The sequence below is a fragment of the Agelaius tricolor genome, unplaced genomic scaffold (assembly GCF_023055355.1).
Source record: "Agelaius tricolor isolate 1412-34295 unplaced genomic scaffold, bAgeTri1.0.p SCAF_2, whole genome shotgun sequence".
Lineage (NCBI taxonomy): Eukaryota > Metazoa > Chordata > Aves > Passeriformes > Icteridae > Agelaius > Agelaius tricolor.
In genome coordinates, this window is record NW_027269262.1 from 5,050,703 (window position 1) to 5,067,871 (window position 17,169).

The 17,169-nt window shown below is 39.0% G+C and overlaps 1 long non-coding RNA gene across 1 annotated transcript in view; it reads left to right on the forward strand.

Annotated features, from left to right (window-relative positions):
* The first annotated feature begins 2,440 nt into the window (after positions 1 to 2,440).
* The window catches only part of LOC139600479 (uncharacterized), a 34,378-nt gene continuing 19,649 nt past the window's right edge, over positions 2,441 to 17,169 (forward strand). Inside the window, exon 1 of the long non-coding RNA XR_011682562.1 lies at positions 2,441 to 2,562. This is a non-coding gene — a long non-coding RNA (uncharacterized lncRNA). The remainder of the gene's footprint in view (positions 2,563 to 17,169) is intronic.

Consider the following 17,169-nt stretch of genomic DNA (forward strand, 5'->3'; position numbering starts at 1 on the left):
ATGCATGGGAGCCAGAGATTTTCCACAGCACCAAACAGTGGGATTATATATCCAATTTCCTACTTAACTAGGCAAAAAAATAAACAAGTTTCTGTTGTTTTAACCCAGATAGGTCATTAGCTTTGCCCAATTTCCAAGTCTTGGTTCATCATTGCAGTGTATTGTTGTGAGTTCCAGAGGTGGATAATCAGCAGCACAGTGTTGTAAGGATCTGGTTCCAGGTCACACACAAGTAATGAAAAAACAGCAGTCACTGAGGATTTGATTTACACACTGCAAAGACTATGTGATAGCCCTTTTTGCAAGGAAGAAAGTGTCCCTCTGGAGACCTCATTCTAACCAGCAGCAAACAATTGAGCTCCCTGGTGCTTCAGATGTCAATTATACCAAAGCCTCTTATTGTATAATGCAGGTCTGTCATAATAATACTGTCTGAGGCAGCAATAATAATGTTGAATGAATTTTCCAACAGTGGAGATGGGAGGGGGAGGTTGATCAATACAGTACTAATGATGGCCGTGTCTTTCACTGAAATAATTGTGATAGGTTTTATAGCACTTCCTTCCTATACCATGCTGTGCAGCAGTGCTAGTTTACTACCTGCTGTTATTGCTTTTGTATAAAAAGGTGTTAAAAAGAAACGTCTGTCAAGTTTTAAGGCTGCGAGTCTTAATGCAGCAGGGTTGTTCTACCCAAGATGGTCTGAGGATATGAGAGGTACAGCACTCACAGGGAGAAGTGAAATCTTTTATTGGACATACTGACACAGTGAAGAATAAAGAAGCTTTTGGGCTCAGAAACCTGTAGTAAGGTCCCAATTTTTATAGGGGATTACTCATATTTTATTATAAAGGTGCTGTTGGAAGGACAGATTTTTTTTTTCAAGCAGACTAATTCTGCTTGCTTGGATATACAAAGGCATCTCCTTTGAGAGGAAATGTGAATTCTTGAACACATAAGGGTACAAAAGAAAAGCTCTCTGGCACTCTAGGAATCTTTTCTATTTATGTGACTCTATTTCTCACCTGATAATTATGGGGTTTTCTCTGTTACTCCATCATGTGTGTAGCATGCATACTAAGACCTGCAGGACCTATGGCAAGTAACATCCTCGTGTGCTCCTGAATTCTGATGAAGAAAGCAGAGAAAATCCTGTGAAGGAGGAGGATAACAGTATATTGGAAATTTAATGCTTGGGGGGGAAGGTGTTGTTTTGTTTGTTTTGTTGTGTTTCTCTGTGGTTTTTGTGGGTTGTTGGTTTTTTTTTTTTTTTTTTTTGTTATATAATTAGTTCTAACATTTTCTGCAGCATTTCAGAGTTTCTTCATTTCTCAATATGCTGGAATGATGAATTCCATACTTTTTTTGGTGAAGTGAGAGAAATTGAAAGAAAATATAGCCAGAGTCTAATGATAAAAATCCTCTCTGTTGAAGCTCTTCATTACAGTACTTTTCAGAACAGAAAAGACAAACTGCTTTTGCAGTGGCACAAGTCCAATCTCAAACTAGAATCAATTGCTTTGCCAATGCTGAACACAAAGGATGTTCATTGTTTGCAAACTGAATTTTTCTTAGTGTGTGTGCACAAAACCAATGATCGTATTATTATTTTTTTCCTTTAGAGAAACCCCTGTAGTGAAAAAACTGCAGCTGATTCTGTGCTCCTCATCCTGGTTTGCAGGAAGGCTTCTTGCTTCACAGTGTGATTTCTTCATAATAGCTGCATGACAAAAATATGCCAATATTTTGAAAAAAACAACATCCAAAGTTATAACATGGTTGCTAATGTTAGCTACTTACTGCTGGGTTTTGGTTTCTTTTTTCCTTGAGGAAATAAATTTGCTTTTGTTCATATTGTTTTGAGGCTCACCTTGCTATGTACAGCCAACCTTTTTCTATGTCTGTCGCTCCTTCTATGTATATAAATTTTGATAGGAGTAGAGTGTCCCTTCCTGCAACAAGTAACTGCATTGTATTATGTTTAGCATCAACCATCTTAAAAATGAGGAAAGGATTTCTTCCCTTGTTATATTTATGCAATATCTGCCCCAGGGTCACTTTTTTCCCTGAAGCTTATGATCTTTTTTTCTAATATCTAAACATGTTTCTGGCTGACTTCTCCCTATTGCTGTGCCAACATTGTTTTTACATTCCTCTTTCCTCCTATCATACACTTTGTCCTTGGTATGTTTGCAGAGAGTAATCACATCCTTTTTCATGTCTTTTGACACTGAGCCAGAATCTGAAAATTTAATGTCATTATAGGGTGGCAAAAACTCACCCAGACATTCATGTTTAATCCACACAGTGGATATGGCATTTGTCTGGAGTCATCCTGACTCTGACTGCATCATTTTGTCCCTTAGGGACTGAACACCAGCGATGCTAATTTTGCGAAGATCTATTTATTTTTTGGCCATATCCCTCCTGCATAGCATTGCCTTGGATTCCCTGACACAGAAAGCAGCTCCATGTAAGGGCACAGGCTCTACATGATCCATGGAAAACAGTCCCACTTGCTGACACGAGAGTGAAAGTAATGTAGATGCTGCATTGACTTATGTAAGTATTAAAGCTGCCTCATTTGCTTATTTGAATCTCGCCTCTTTACGCAACACCTCCCAGTTGGCTGCTGTTTCCTCAGAAGTCTTTGCAGCTGACAGATATGTTGTAAATTATTCTGTGGTTTGTGGAGGTGTTCAATATTGGTAATTTAAGCTGTACAACCTGTTTGTTATTGGTCATGTGGCACAGTTTTTCTTCCCTGAGTGAATGAGCTTAGCAGGTCAAAATTTTCTGTTGAATCCTCACAGGAAGTTATTTGAAAACTTTTTGCAGAATATGCAGAGTTAAAGATTTGCTGGCTCTTGCACATTTGCACTGGTATAACATGACCACAGAAATGCTGGTGGAAAGCTTAACGGGGGGTTGTGTATATAGTAGCACTAATTTGTTTTAGGGCATCCTACAGAAAATTACTTGCAGTATTCCTGAACAATTATGTCAATACATCAGCATAAAAGCTTCCCTTGACATTTGCTGATATGTATCTCAAGCTGACATGCGTCTCTTCTGAGAATATTTGCTAAATATTTAACCCAGGGCTGTAATGAGAATTTCTTTCCTATGTGTTATATATTCTCATATATTTTCTGATATCTACTGTTACAGGATATTCCCTGGTTCTCTTGGTAAGATGTTTCACAGTATCAGTTATGACATTTTTCAAGTAAAAGAAGCAGCATACATTTTGTGAAGCATTCTGCTTTGCCTGTATTTGCAGATTTTTTTTGCCCTGCTTGTTCACTAATTGGCAGCGCTGAGTAATTTGTAATCTGTCTTCCCACTGAACCAGTGAGTGTTCTGTGTGTGTATGCATATGTTTACAAAGTCTTAGGATTCATCTATGTGGTAACAAGAACCAAAGGAAATAACTGCATTCTAATTAATAATATTTTGATTAAGGTCTATTTGTAAACCCTAGTTTTGATGTAATTTAAGCTGAAAAAAGAAATCACATTTAGCTGTACTAAAATGGCCCTGAAATCTCTGTCTCATGTTAACTACTGATGAAATGTTAAAGAGTGTGATTTACAGCTGATTTAATTGGATTGGTTTCATTTACCATCTAAACAAGCCCTCAAATGTTGCAGTGTTTACCACCTGTTGTGACTCATACCTTACAGAGATTTTTTGTTCACAGGCAGGAGAGCGTGCACTGTAATGAGAGAGGAAAAGGAGGACTATAAATGTTCATCTCAGTTTGTGCATGCTTGTAAACTTGGCCCTGGAAAATTGTGAAGATTTTTCTAGAATTTTTGATAATTTTTAATACGTTGGTAGTGATTTCTTTTAGTTTCTGACAAGTAGTGCATTTACTTCTCATCAGCCAGGATAAGTAATATGGAAAAAGGTTACTTTGTTGTAGTTGTGTAATATAATGCTAGCTGTTCTTCTGCTGTTTCTTTACAGATCTAGGTCTTGTAACAGGTTGTGAGCAACTCTGATAAACAATCCTGAAAAATATGATGGATTTTTTGAAAATTTACTTGGGAGTTGGATTTTTGGTGTTGAGTCTTTGCCATAGTCTGAGAGAAAGATACCTGAGAGAAAGGTATATACCAGAGAAACCCCATGAGATATTTTGGTGTAACCAGGTTGGACTGTTGACATAAGTGGTCACCCTGCTTTTCTCATAGTCTTCTCTGCAAAATGTAATAAGTTGAGTCTTCCTTTGCTAATTCCCTGCAATAATTCTGTCTTATTTGCCATACTGCAGAACAGGTGGGTCAAGGGAGATGATCCTTCCCTTCCCTCTTCTCAATCCGGGTTCCTCCAGAGCCTGGAGTTCTGGATCCTGCTCTGGAATTCTGGATTCTGCTCTGGGCTCCCCAGTGTTCAGCAAAGGGTCATGAAGATGATTAAAGTACTGGAGTATCTGACATTGGGAGAGGATGAGAGAGCTGAAACTTTTTACTCTGGACAAATGAGAGTCTCGAGGGGCAGGTCTTTTCAATGTGCAAAAATATGTGATGAAGCAGTGGTAAAGAAGAGAAAACCAAACTCTTCTCGATAATGCCCAGTGTAAGAACAAGGGGTAATGAGCACAAACTGAAACACAGGAAACTCTGTGTAAACTTGAAAGACAACTTTTTTTTTTGTATAAAACTGGTTGAATACTGGAACAAGCTCCCTAGAGAGATTGAGGAGCCTCCATCCTTCGAGTTACTCAAAACCTTACTGGACCAATCTCTCTAGTTGTCCCTGCTTTGGACACAGATGTTGTATTAGACAATCTCCAGAGGCCCCTTCACACCTCAGCAGTTCCATGAATCCCTCATTTTTGCACTGTTGTCTACTTAAGGTAAATTTGATTGTAGACTCTGGCAGATGCATGCTTTTATGAGGAAATTAAACTGAAACAACCATGAAAAAACAGCCTGATCTTAAAGTGAGATAGCTGAGGTCACAACACCACCAGCAGACTTGGGAAAATATATGTAAAGAAATGCAGCAATCCAAAAGTAGGAAGTTATCCTCCTTTCTCCAACACATTTCCCCTACTTATACCATCTTCTTCCCTCCGCTTTGACTCCAGGTAACTCTTTACTCTGTCACTTCTTCTTTTTGATGTTCCACCTTTCACTGCATATTCTCTCTCTGCAATGTTAAATATAACCAGCCCATTAGCCTCACCATTTTCTGCTGGGCCGGCAATCACAATTAAAATGTCCTACATTAGAGTCTGATTCAAGCAGAAAGCACTACTGGGACATGAGCTCAGTGGCAAAAGCAATGATCGAGGTTTCAACAGTGTTTTCTCACAACCTTGTTGCATTCCTGAGATGCTGAGAAATTGGATACCTTTAGGCACCAAATTCTGTCATCTTATTCAGACTTTAACTTCCTTCTTCGCTCCTTACATTTTCCCCACTACTTAGCCCCAAATTCCCTTTGTTCTCTAGGATGCCTTAATTTAATTACCACTTCCTTTATTATTTCCCAGAGTTCTTCAGAATTATGGATCTTTCTGTCTGCATACCAGTGCTCAGCTCTTAACCACCTCCTTATTCCATCCAGACTCAAGATGTAAAAATGGAACATATTATTTGGGTGGAGGTCTCTCTTACATGCTCATATGCTGTCATCAGTGAGCATCTCAAATTGCTTCATACATTGGTTTTCTCAACATTCTTCTTAAATGGCTTCCAGCACCTCTGTTTTCAAGCTTTAGTGGATTCAAGATGCCAGATTAAATCAATGAATGGGTTTCTAAGACCCATGTGTTTATTGAGTTTTGTGCACTCCCTCTCATTAAGGTTGTTTGTCATCTTGTACTCAGAATTGTTATGATTCATCTATAAGGTGAAGAGTAACCTAGATCATATCTGCCTACCTTGGACATATTCTCTGTTCTCCCAGTCTATCACTCCTCTCCTCTTCCATTCTTTCTAACTCTGGATGCATCTATCATATATTTTAATTTACAATTTATATATATTTTTAATATAGCTATATAGTTTATATTTCATAGTCTCTTTAAAATGCCTTATAATTGTTTTATTCCCCCAGAATGAACCCTCAGAATTTCAAAAAGCCAGACGCAGCTTTTAGGATGCCAAATGGAGTCCTTAATTGGATGACCCATTTGTGCCTGCAAGTAATCATGCTGATTCTCTGTACAAGCAGGTACAGAGGTACAAACTCTTCTCATACATAGAGACTGACAAGCCATTAGTAGCATTACTTGGCATTTTTGCTGGTTTTTGGTGGTACAGAGGCCATTAAGGAAGAAATCAATTCAATTTATAAATAGATTATGAATTCTACTGAAAAATAATCTGTCCATGTCCTCCTAATTCTCAGAACACTGAAGTTCTGTGCTGTTTGTTCTATATTAAAATAATACTAATTTAAAAAAAAAAAAGCACAAGTTTTTGGGGAGAAAGACTTTATTATGTTTGTAAAAGTGTGTGTGTACTGCTGGTTTTAAGACATATCTTTCACTAAGAGAATATATTTACATTTTCATGCTTTTAAAGATTTTATTAGTATTTATTCGTATTAGATAGGACATTGTGCCTGGCAGTGTTGTCTCTATTTCGTGAGCCTACTGAATCCCAGAATTATTAGAATGTTCTCCAATCTCATGAGTAGCTTTTCTCTACAACCAGAGCCCATCATCACAGACTCCCTTTTCGATGAATTTTCTAGAGCCATCCAGAAATAAAAACTGTAATAGCTCAATCTCTTACTTGGAGCCTAAAAGCAACTTGTTCTGTCAGGTTAATAATGTGGAAGCCTTGTTTGTACTTTTCACTTGTCTTTTTTGGCAAAGAGGAGACAGAAAAAGGTGGAAATTTTTTCTGATATCTCTAGAAACAGTAACATTTCTCATTTCATTTAGTAACAGCAAGGATTTCTGCTTCTGAAAGTTGTATCATGAGGAACATGCCCACTGACTAAATTTAAGCTAAATCTGTATTTCTTCCTCTTTGGGTTAGTCTACGCCACAGAAAATCATGGGGAGACTTGTGTTGTCTCAGAGACATGCAGGTGGAACGTGCAGTTAAGAGGGCATTGAAGGTAAAACCTGAAGTGCAAACAAATCTTGGTGATAAAGCTCATTGAAAGAAATTATAAAGATTTTAGATTTACACAGTGGTTTGCATCAGGATGCTGACAGCAATTAGATTTTGCATGCCTACCACTTTATAGCAGATTAATCCACTCTTTTTGGTCTTTTGAGTGGAAGGAGTAGTGTATAGAACTGAACTGAAATGATATAATTCTTGGTAGGACTGAAGATCCTGGAGAGATGAGAACATGACTGTGGTGTGACATGGTGTATGTAGTTAGGTACATTTCGCCTTTCCACAAGCTTCCTTCTGAAATCCCTTTTGGCTTTTAGTTCTCCTCCGCAGGCAACTTGTAAACATTTCAGCAGAGATTACATTGCAGTGAATCTCTTTCAAATTTAGTGTGATTTGACCAAGTTAAATTCTGTTTCCAGTACTGTTTTAGATTTAGGTCAATTAATTGCAGCAATGATAAAATCAATGGAAGTTGCATGCAGAAAGGGAACACTAGAGCAAAGGAATGAACACTGTTGCAAATAATGGAGGTAATCATTGCCTGGCAAATGTAGTCAGAATTCTTCTGGACTAGAATCTATCCTGAACAATTCACTTAAGTTGCTTAAATCTTAGTTAAATAAACATATTTGAAATTGCAGGGGAATCCGACTGTTTACATCATCTTTGTAAACAATTGATTGTAACAGACCTCTTCTGAAAAAAAGATTTTATCTGTTTAAGGCTTCATCCTTCCTCAAAACTCTTGTAATTCTATTGTTCTTAAAGCTATTTAATTTTATCAAAACCAACATGGAAAATGAATGAGGTCTGCCAGTGGAATGAGTTAGAAGGAACTGATCTATAGAGAATGCTTTTCTAAGAAGTATCGTTTGTCTCATGACTGTTCTCCTCAGCTAGAAAAAGCCAAACGGCCTACATGAAATTTCTTTATAAGTGAAACAGAAATAACAATAACAAGCAATGCTCTCTAAAATGTTTATATTTGTCGGTCTCACAATTATAGTATCATTATCTGGATTTTATAAAATGTTTTTGCAGTGCTGAAATAATCTTAAAATCATGAACACACACCTGTGCACAAGGTAAATGACATTATCCAAGGCATATCTATACTTTGTGGGTTTAATTATCAGGTTAAAGCAAACAGGCAAAATACTTCTTGTGAGCATATGCCTCTTCAGATGTCACTATGGTTGCTGATGAATCTTCTGTTGGTATCCTCGCTAAAAGTTGCTCCACTGCCAAGTTACAGAGAAACATGAAGTCCTACACATGAGATGCAAAAAAGTATTTAGAGGTTTTTGGGAATTTGGATTGCTTTTGTGGGTTGAGGTGTTTTCTGGTGGTTTTTTTTTTGTTGTTGTTTTGTTTTCTGTAGGATAATTTCTGCTGATTCAGTAAAGTTGTTGCTCTGGGTCAATGGTGTTGAGAATCTGAAAAATCCTTCTGATGGCTCTACTTTGTTCTTTTGTCCCTTCTATCTTCAAATCCATAAGTCACTCATGCTTCTGTTTTGTGAGGGGATTTATGGTTAAACAGTCTTTCAGGCTTGGAATTTGGCACATTAGACTCCTGTCCACTTGCATATGGGCAAGAGTAATGAGCTGCCTTTAATACAAGGTGGTCTTCAGACTTTTTAAGGTCTACAAAACAAACCTAAATTGCTTGTTAATTTGAGGGAAGCTGTGGATAGCAAGGCTGTCTGCAATTTTACTGTTTCTTTTAGTAGGGCTGGTTGTGGCCAGGTAAAGAAACATTGCTGCTTCAGGAACATATTTAAATCATCTACTCCTTTTTAGAAGCTGCCAGTTGCAAAGTCAGTCTTGTGTTTCATGTACATCTAAATGCTTCATTGACTCGTGCCAAGAGATGGAAACTAGCCTGCTTGTTTTAATACATTCCTGATGATTTTGATGGAAAATCTAAATGTGTGAAGAACACAAGATCCTGCCCACTAGCAGCCAAAAGGATACCATTTCACATTTGTTACTCTTGGAAATCAGGGGAAAAACAAACAAACCAAAAAATCCCAAACAAACAAACCCCAAACCCAACAAAACAAGTAAGAACAAGCTCTTGAAATTAGGAATAAACCAAGGAGGAAAAGCTGCAGTTAATATGAGAGCCATGCATCATTGAGATCTTCCAATTTTATGGAATCACAAAAGGGGTCTTGGAAGGTCCTTTTGTCCAGGCTTTCATGGAAGAGGGAGCCTAGATGACATTATCCATTACCCTGTTCAATCTTCTCACACAGCAAATTTTTCTGTTCCCCATACCCTGTAAGGGGGAGAGCTGAGTGGAGCTTCCTAGCCTGCTTCATCTGATTTTTGTGTCAGTGGCTTTTGATCTGGTAGTAATTCTTTTTTTATTGCATGTTTTTATATTAGACGCTTAGCTTTTCTTTGTAATTAGACATCGTGATTATAGTATCCTTTTATATTACACTGGAGTGCTCCTTTAATGCAGAAATCAAATAAACAAAACACTTAAAATACAGGAAAAAATTACAACAGTAATGCTTGGGTCTGAAGGAGCAAAGAATTGGGAAAAACCAAGTTGTAGTTATTGCTTTTGGCATCAGCAACACAGTTCATATTTTTTATTATCCTCCAAATTAGGTTTATTCATTTATTACAATTCAGTCAATGAATTAAATATAAAACCAATCCAGATTTTTAAAGACAGACATGTGTTGTAGTTAAACACAACTTTTTTGTTCTTTTTCAAATGCTGAAAAACATTTTTCTTCTCAGTGTAAATGTTTTCTGAGGGAAGGGTTATGTAGGGTGAGGACTGAACACTCAGGGCAGAAGAATAAGTAGTAGAGTATTTAATAGCACAGAGCAGGGCTGTGCTGTTCCTCCATGGCAGCATCCACACAGTGATCAGCAGTCTAACGCCTTCTCTTTATCTAAGGAACAACACATTTATTCCACGTGGTCCCATCTGGGAGTTTGCTTCAGAACAGTATTACCTTCCTCATGATAAGAATCTCTGCTTGTGAAATTATTTTGGAAAAAGGCCATCTGCTAGGGAAAATAATAATAAAAAAATATGAATCCATGATTCAGATAATAAAACTTTGATTACTGCTCTCTTAGGAGGATGGATGAGGAAGCAGCGGTCCAAGGAGCCGTCCCTGGAATATGTTTTAGAACAAGCTGTTGGGATTGACTGTAATGTCATGCAGAGGCTTGTTGTGTGAAGTATACCACTCAGTTGGCTCCCAGGGAAGGAATCAGATCTCCTTCTGGTACCAGCCTTGGCTCCAAATGACTCCTGAAGGGGGTGTGGGTAGTGAGGAAAGAGATTCCTTCCCGATACAGGCACAATCAGCTCTTGGTGGCATCTAGTGGGTGGGATAATAGGGTGTCATGGAACTGCCCTGAGGAGGCAAGTCCTCAGCTGTTTGTTGTACCCAAGATGGTTCAAACTAAAATGGTTTTACAGTAGTTCAGTAGCTAATACATCAGTGCCTCAACAGAAGCAGTAGTGCAGAGATGACATCTTATCCATCAGATACTAGTCACACCTTCTACAAAATTCCTGATCCCATTCAGCATAGAATTCTAAGTAATAGAAGATTTCAGTCCAAGGAAATCTAAAAGTTGAATGAACTCTCATTTTTACATTATTTTAAAAACTGGTTTGATTCTCGCAGTTGCTTAAACAAGTATAAATCAGGACTAACTTTTGGAGTGATTGCATTCCAGAGGAAGGTTAGCAAATGAAATAAATCCTCTACTTCGTTGGAGACCTGGGTGGAGGAGGACAATCATTCTGGTAAGTGCTATGTTTGAAAGTGCATAGAAGATGAGATACACCAGCTGTGTTAAAACAAGCCATTTTCATCTCACACATACACCCTGCAATTCTACTTTTTAATTTCTAGGCAATCACACTGCTGGAATCTTTTCCAGCCATTGAGTAAAATATATGTTTGTCTTGCAATTATGTAAATAAGGTAAGTGGTTAAGATTTAGATCTAGAATAATAATGTTAACATCATTGTCCCTTCAGTAAACAGCAAGTTTTGGATGTAATGTTGTTTTTGCTCTGTATGTTCCGTGCCACAGAAAAACACGGGCAGACACAGAGATTATGTGGTATTCTTATTGTATTTAAAACAATATTTAGCAGAGTAGCTCCTGTTGCCTTTTACATGTGTTTGAAGGAAAGCCCTGCTTCATCAATGGGAATGTGTCAGAATTTTGTAATCAAGCATGCTGTGTAATATATTTAAACACAGTCCAAATTAATTAAAGTGTAGTGGACATGAAAGATACATACTCAATGTGACATTTCAAATAGGGAGAAAATATGATAATGAGCTATTTCCATGTGTTGCCATCCTTCTGGTTAAATAATACTTCTGTTTTCAATGAAGCCACTGAGCAATAACATTCATTTTTGGAGTTCCACAGCGGTTAAAACTGATTGTATGCAGGCTGTAATCATTATCCTAATTCTGCCCAGGAAACCCTCTCTCCCCACCATGGAGAAATTTGGAATAAAAAGTCTCGTTCCAGGAAAAAGAATTTCCAAATAATCCTGGGCACCAGATCAAAATATGAGCTCCAAATCCGTTCCTTTTTCTTAATAAGAATCAGCACTTTGAAAAATGCTGCTCTGCAAGGAAATAATTGCATTAGTCAGCCTCTTGGCACTAGCGTGGGCTGGAGCCTATTCTTAAAATGAGGCCCAGCCTCGCCCTGCAGTGCATCCAAATCCCCCAAAGATGCAAATAGCCCCAAGACCCTTGGCTTTGTTCTTACAGGCAAAAAACTAAAACATGGGACAAAAGGAGAGAAAGCGACTGGGAAACACAATCTGTCTAATGCTGAGGCAGCCTTGGGTAAGACAGGCATCTTTTGTTTGCTGAAGAGTAGAAACCAAAACAGGAACTGGAAATCAGAGGTTACTGTTTTGATGCTATCCTTTCCTTCCAGAGGATCTGATCACACAGATGCAGGGTCTTTAGCTAACTGTATAGACTAAAGGACTGGTGATATGTCATTACGTATTTGCCTCTTGACAGGATTATAGTGCTTATGATCAGGACAACTCCAATGCTGAGGCCCTGACAAGCACTAGCAAGATTACTTCAGTTGCTCTATGCTGGAGAGATCTTGCAGTTAGTCCAGAGAGTAAGCCTATGTGTCTTTCACTTGAAGGAATTTTAGAATCACACCAAAATATTCCTTTTTATTAAGACTCTGATTATCTGCTTATCTGATTTTCAATGGCGAAAAGGCTGCACATCATTGGTGAGGGATGAAAGACAAACTGGACTGTTGGAACCCTGGATGGAACCATGGACTCTTGGAACCCTGCCTTACTGGATATCAAAAGTGCAATGCTGGAGCCTTGAGCTACAGGAACGGAAACAAGACTTGCCTGGCAAGTCCTGAGACATTACTCTCCAAAAAAACTGATCTAAACTGATCAGTACCCTGGAATTTACCAGGAGGTAGGTGTTGAAGTGTTTTTCGCGTGCCTGTTTTGTCCTTACATTGTTTGAACTTTTGAGACACCCACATCACCACCACCAGAACTATTTCCTTCCCAGTGCTCTTCAAACAGACCAGTTGTAAGCAATGTAGTGTAGTCTGTAATGTAAACTATTAAGATTAGTGTGGAACAGAATGGACAACTCATTCCTTTGTTCAAAGACTACCAAGAAACAGATCTATTTCCTGCAACACAGGAAGAGTACTTCATTTCCAAGATAGTTGTATGCACAACTTTGCATGTTAGCTCTGATGAATTCTATTGGATACCCAGGAACTGAGTCCCTCTGTGAGGTGGATGAACAGGGCAAGCAATCAGTGCCCACCCCCAGTGCTCCTGCTAATTGCTTTGTTGGCAGTGCATTTCAGGTGCTCTATATTCCTCCCTCTTTGGGCTAATATTGTACCAACTGTTTTCTCCTATTCAGCTAAAGAACAAGAAGCAAATGCTCCTTTGTTGGCTGATATTGACCTAATGGGAAAACACTATGAAGATGCAGCTTTCAGCCATCATCTGAATGTAGTAGTGTAGTAGAGGAGGACTTTAACCTGTTCATGTTAAAACTGAAGACAGGAATGTGCACGTGTCAGTAGGGAAAGCATGTGACCTCACTATGCCAAATCACAGTTTGCCAGACCCCTCACCACCTTGTAGAATCATGGATGGAGTCTGAGTTTGTGTGCTCATTCAAGATCATCAGCTCTGTGCATTAAATACCAGACTATGCTGGGTTTTTTCTGCATTTAGATTTAGTTCTTCTGCTGCTGGAGTGTTCTAGTATTGTGGTCTCAGGTGTTACAAGGTGTCTGAACAAAGAACCAACCTGCCTTGAAGATGGTTCCTTCAGAAAGAAACACAATGGATAAAGTTCAGACCAATAGGGTCTAAGTGAGCCTCGCTGCTCTGGTGTGAACCTGTCTGCCTGGCAGCCTGGCAATGCCCAGCAAACACCCTGAGGGGAAGGAGTGCTGCTGGAAAAGGGATTGCCATGGGATGTCTTGTCCTGAAGAAGGCAGGGTTATCCTCAGATGAAATACACGTGCCGTGTGTTTGGGACTAGTGTGGGATAATGAGCCAATAATAGACCTAATGTCTTCTGTCACCAAAGAAAGAGTAGCTCAGTAAGAATTTGTAAATTGGCAGAGCTATTACAGATGTCAGTGTGAGATGTTTATGGCATTAAGGGTGTGAGAGTTTAGTATAGGTCTGAAATTTTCCACCAAGGTGTTTTTTTCTGATGGGAAGATTACACAGTATTTTTAAATGGACAGAGTTTTCTGTGAGACTCATCCTCGCATTCAGAGTGTGCTGAGTGTGATAAGGGCATGTATGTACCTGTCCTTCCCAGAGTTCTCTTGCTTCCCACTACCTGGGCCATAAATCTGAGATTTAAGTGATGCATGCCCCTTTGCCTACAGCAGATCAGACACTGATAATTCACTACAGCATTTTCTGTGTGTTTGTCCTTGTGAGCTACACTGTCTCAGGCTGAATGACAGTTGGCCCTCTGGCTTTGGTAGTTCAGGGATCTCTGCTCTTTACCAAATAGAAAATACAAAAAAAATCATGGAGTATTGGGAAAACTGGACTTGCTTCTGACCAAGGCAGTTACCCCTGGCAGAGGGATGGTGGGAGTTGATTGAACAGCAAGAAGAGAAGATAGTGGGTTGCAAGGCAAACCCAAGAAAGCTGTTTGATGCAGCAAATGAGGGAGAACTGGTGGAATGATGCATGGAGGGAGTAGCATCCAAGAGCAGAAATAACACATCAGGTAGCAATGTTACTTGGAGGAAAAACAGAAGTGCCAGCTTGACAGATCAACAACTCAGACAGATTAAAAAACTAGCCCAGGAGACGTTTAGACAGAAGCAACCCAGTTCTCTTGCATTATGCTCCCAGAGTGTGCAAGAATAGCACTGAATTGAATAAGGCCCATGGGAACACAGAAGGCAATTGTTGATAAAAACTCGTTGAGAGAGAGATGAGGACCCAGGCAGAGCTGCTGTGTTCAGAAAAGGGAGGATTGAAGAGAGCTGCAAGGGCAGCTGTTGATTTGGACCATTCCGAACATGGGGTAGGATCTAGAGACCAGGGGGAGGGCATAAAATGGGTGAGACCGTAAGGAAATAAATCTAGCTGGGAGAGGAATGGGAATAAATAACACAGGACCTCTGGCAAGTAAGGGAGTGAGAGGACATGATATCTAGAGAACAGGCAGAAAAGACAGAAGGAGGGGGATTGCCTTTCTAATTATGGGTATCTGTAACTTTCCTGAGATATAATGGGCAGAGGATGACTAACAAATGGCTGAGTCACAGAAACCATGTGACTGAGATTCTAAATTCATCTGCTAAGGGGCTTGAATATTCACACAAAGCTTAGAAATTTTCCTCTAATACTATTCTAGTGCAGGTGATCCTAAACCTCCTATACCAAAAAAGCTTTCCAACTGCTATTTGGAAATATCTATCTCACTAAATTGGTCAATATTCATGTTGGCAGGCAACAATATTACCTTATTTCTCCATTCCTTGTGGAGAAAGCCACTTTTGGCTGACTAAAATTGTCCATTTTTATCCATAGAACCTTCTGCAGGGAGCTTTATATGGAAGGTTGTTTGAGCCTTCACCATAGCAATTTAGTAAATGATGTTGCTTCAAGTCAGAACAGTGTTCTGCCAGCCTTTGTAAGTCAACTTATAAACATTAACTGTCTACTACTTATAGGATTTTCAAATACTTGATGTGTCATGAAATAAGAAGAATGAGTGCCCTCTGTTTCAAGGTGCTGACTACTGGAAATCTTTATTTCATGCAACATTAGTGCTGGCAGAAATTGGTAGAACCATCAAAAGAATTTACTCATGCCTTCCACTCACCCTCGTCCTCCCATGTGACTTAGATTCAGGAACTGGTGTAGGTTAAAACTATCTTTTGTCCTGGCCATCATCTGATTAATCAGGTACAATCATAGTTGTTTGAATTATTTCAGATAATATGTTTAGGAGAAAGACATAAATGTGAAATTCCACCCCCCACCCCCTGCCCCACTGCTAAAGAATGGGATAATTTCTTCTCCTTATAGCAATTACTGAAGAAATACATTCTGATGAAAATCAGGATTAATGCCTCTCCCCAGTTTCTGTGTGTACAGTTAGGGAGATTTGGACAGCAGTGAGCTTTTGTGAGTACTGTTACATTAATGAAGTTTCCTTCCTTTTGACTTAGCAATCTCTAGTTTACTTGAGATGAGTGAGTTGACTCACTTCTCCCTTACATTTTTGTCATGGGGAAAGAGCAATAAAACAAGCAAGCTGGCTACTGAGGATATATCCAGAGCAAGAAGGCTTTTCGCCTCAGGTTAGGACATTAGTCACATGCAAATTGGTGATGATAAATCAGTGCCACCTGGCTCACAAAGCTGCCTAGGAAATCACCAAATGAAAACATGATTTTTAAAAGTACACAGCTAATCCCCCTCAACATAAAGAAACAGTCCTGACTTTCATGTCTAGCAACATTTTTCAGAGCAGGAGCTGGACTTTTCCACAAGGTTCCTCTGGAAGTTCCAAGGAGTTACCTGACTCCTCGTCCATCATTTGTGCCCTTCCATCCCTTTTTCCTAAGAGCCAGAGAGTCTCAGCATCTGATGCCTTTATGAAACAGCAGAGAGGAGGTAGTTCTGATTGTGTTTCTTTGCAAAAAGTTTCACTGCCACAATTCCCTGGATGTTACACAGTGCTCTGAGCTTCTACCTGCACAATAACTGGTTTTAAACATTTCTGTTTAATCAAGAGTGAAGTAAATGTCAGAGATTCAATGTTCTAGATCAGCAGTTTCCAACACTGATACATCTTAATCAAGCAATTAGGTGCCTTTTTTTTGTCATTGTTTGGTGTTTTCCACGCTGGAGAAGGGAACAGATTTGCTGCTTTGCTCTGATGACTGCTAGCAGCAGTGTTTGTTGTTAACAGAGACATGTACACCTAACCACCAGTTGGCAGGTGTTAACACTTTGTTACTCGCTATTCCCACATGCTGAGGATTGTGGGAAAGCTGTCAAGCTCTCTGTCTTGTGTAACACTTAGCTTTTACAATAACAACAACAACATCAACAAGCTCTGAACAAATTCAGCAGCTCTGTAGGAATGCAGCGATGCAGCACTAGCAAGGGAAACAATAGGATGGATTCTCCTGGCTTTGATGCGAGCTAATATCAGGCTTTGTGGAAAGTTTGAGATATTTCCTTACCTTTACTTGAAAGCAGGTAAATGGAGGCTGTGTGTTCTTTTTTTTTTTTTTCCTTCTTTCTTTTTTAATTGGTGATATGTCTGATGTTTAGAAGAAACCAAGAATGCATTGTGTGTGCCCCAGCATTTCTAGTCTGCATCTGATATTTGTACTCGCCCATATTCAGGAAAGAAAGCCATGAATATAGCACTCAAACAGAGGAAATAGCACAGAAAAGGATAGGAACATTGGTCTTTTTTTTTTTTTTTTTTTTAATCTTTTGGGTTGGGGGTGTGACTATCAAGTGAGAAATGAGAATTTCTTTTAGT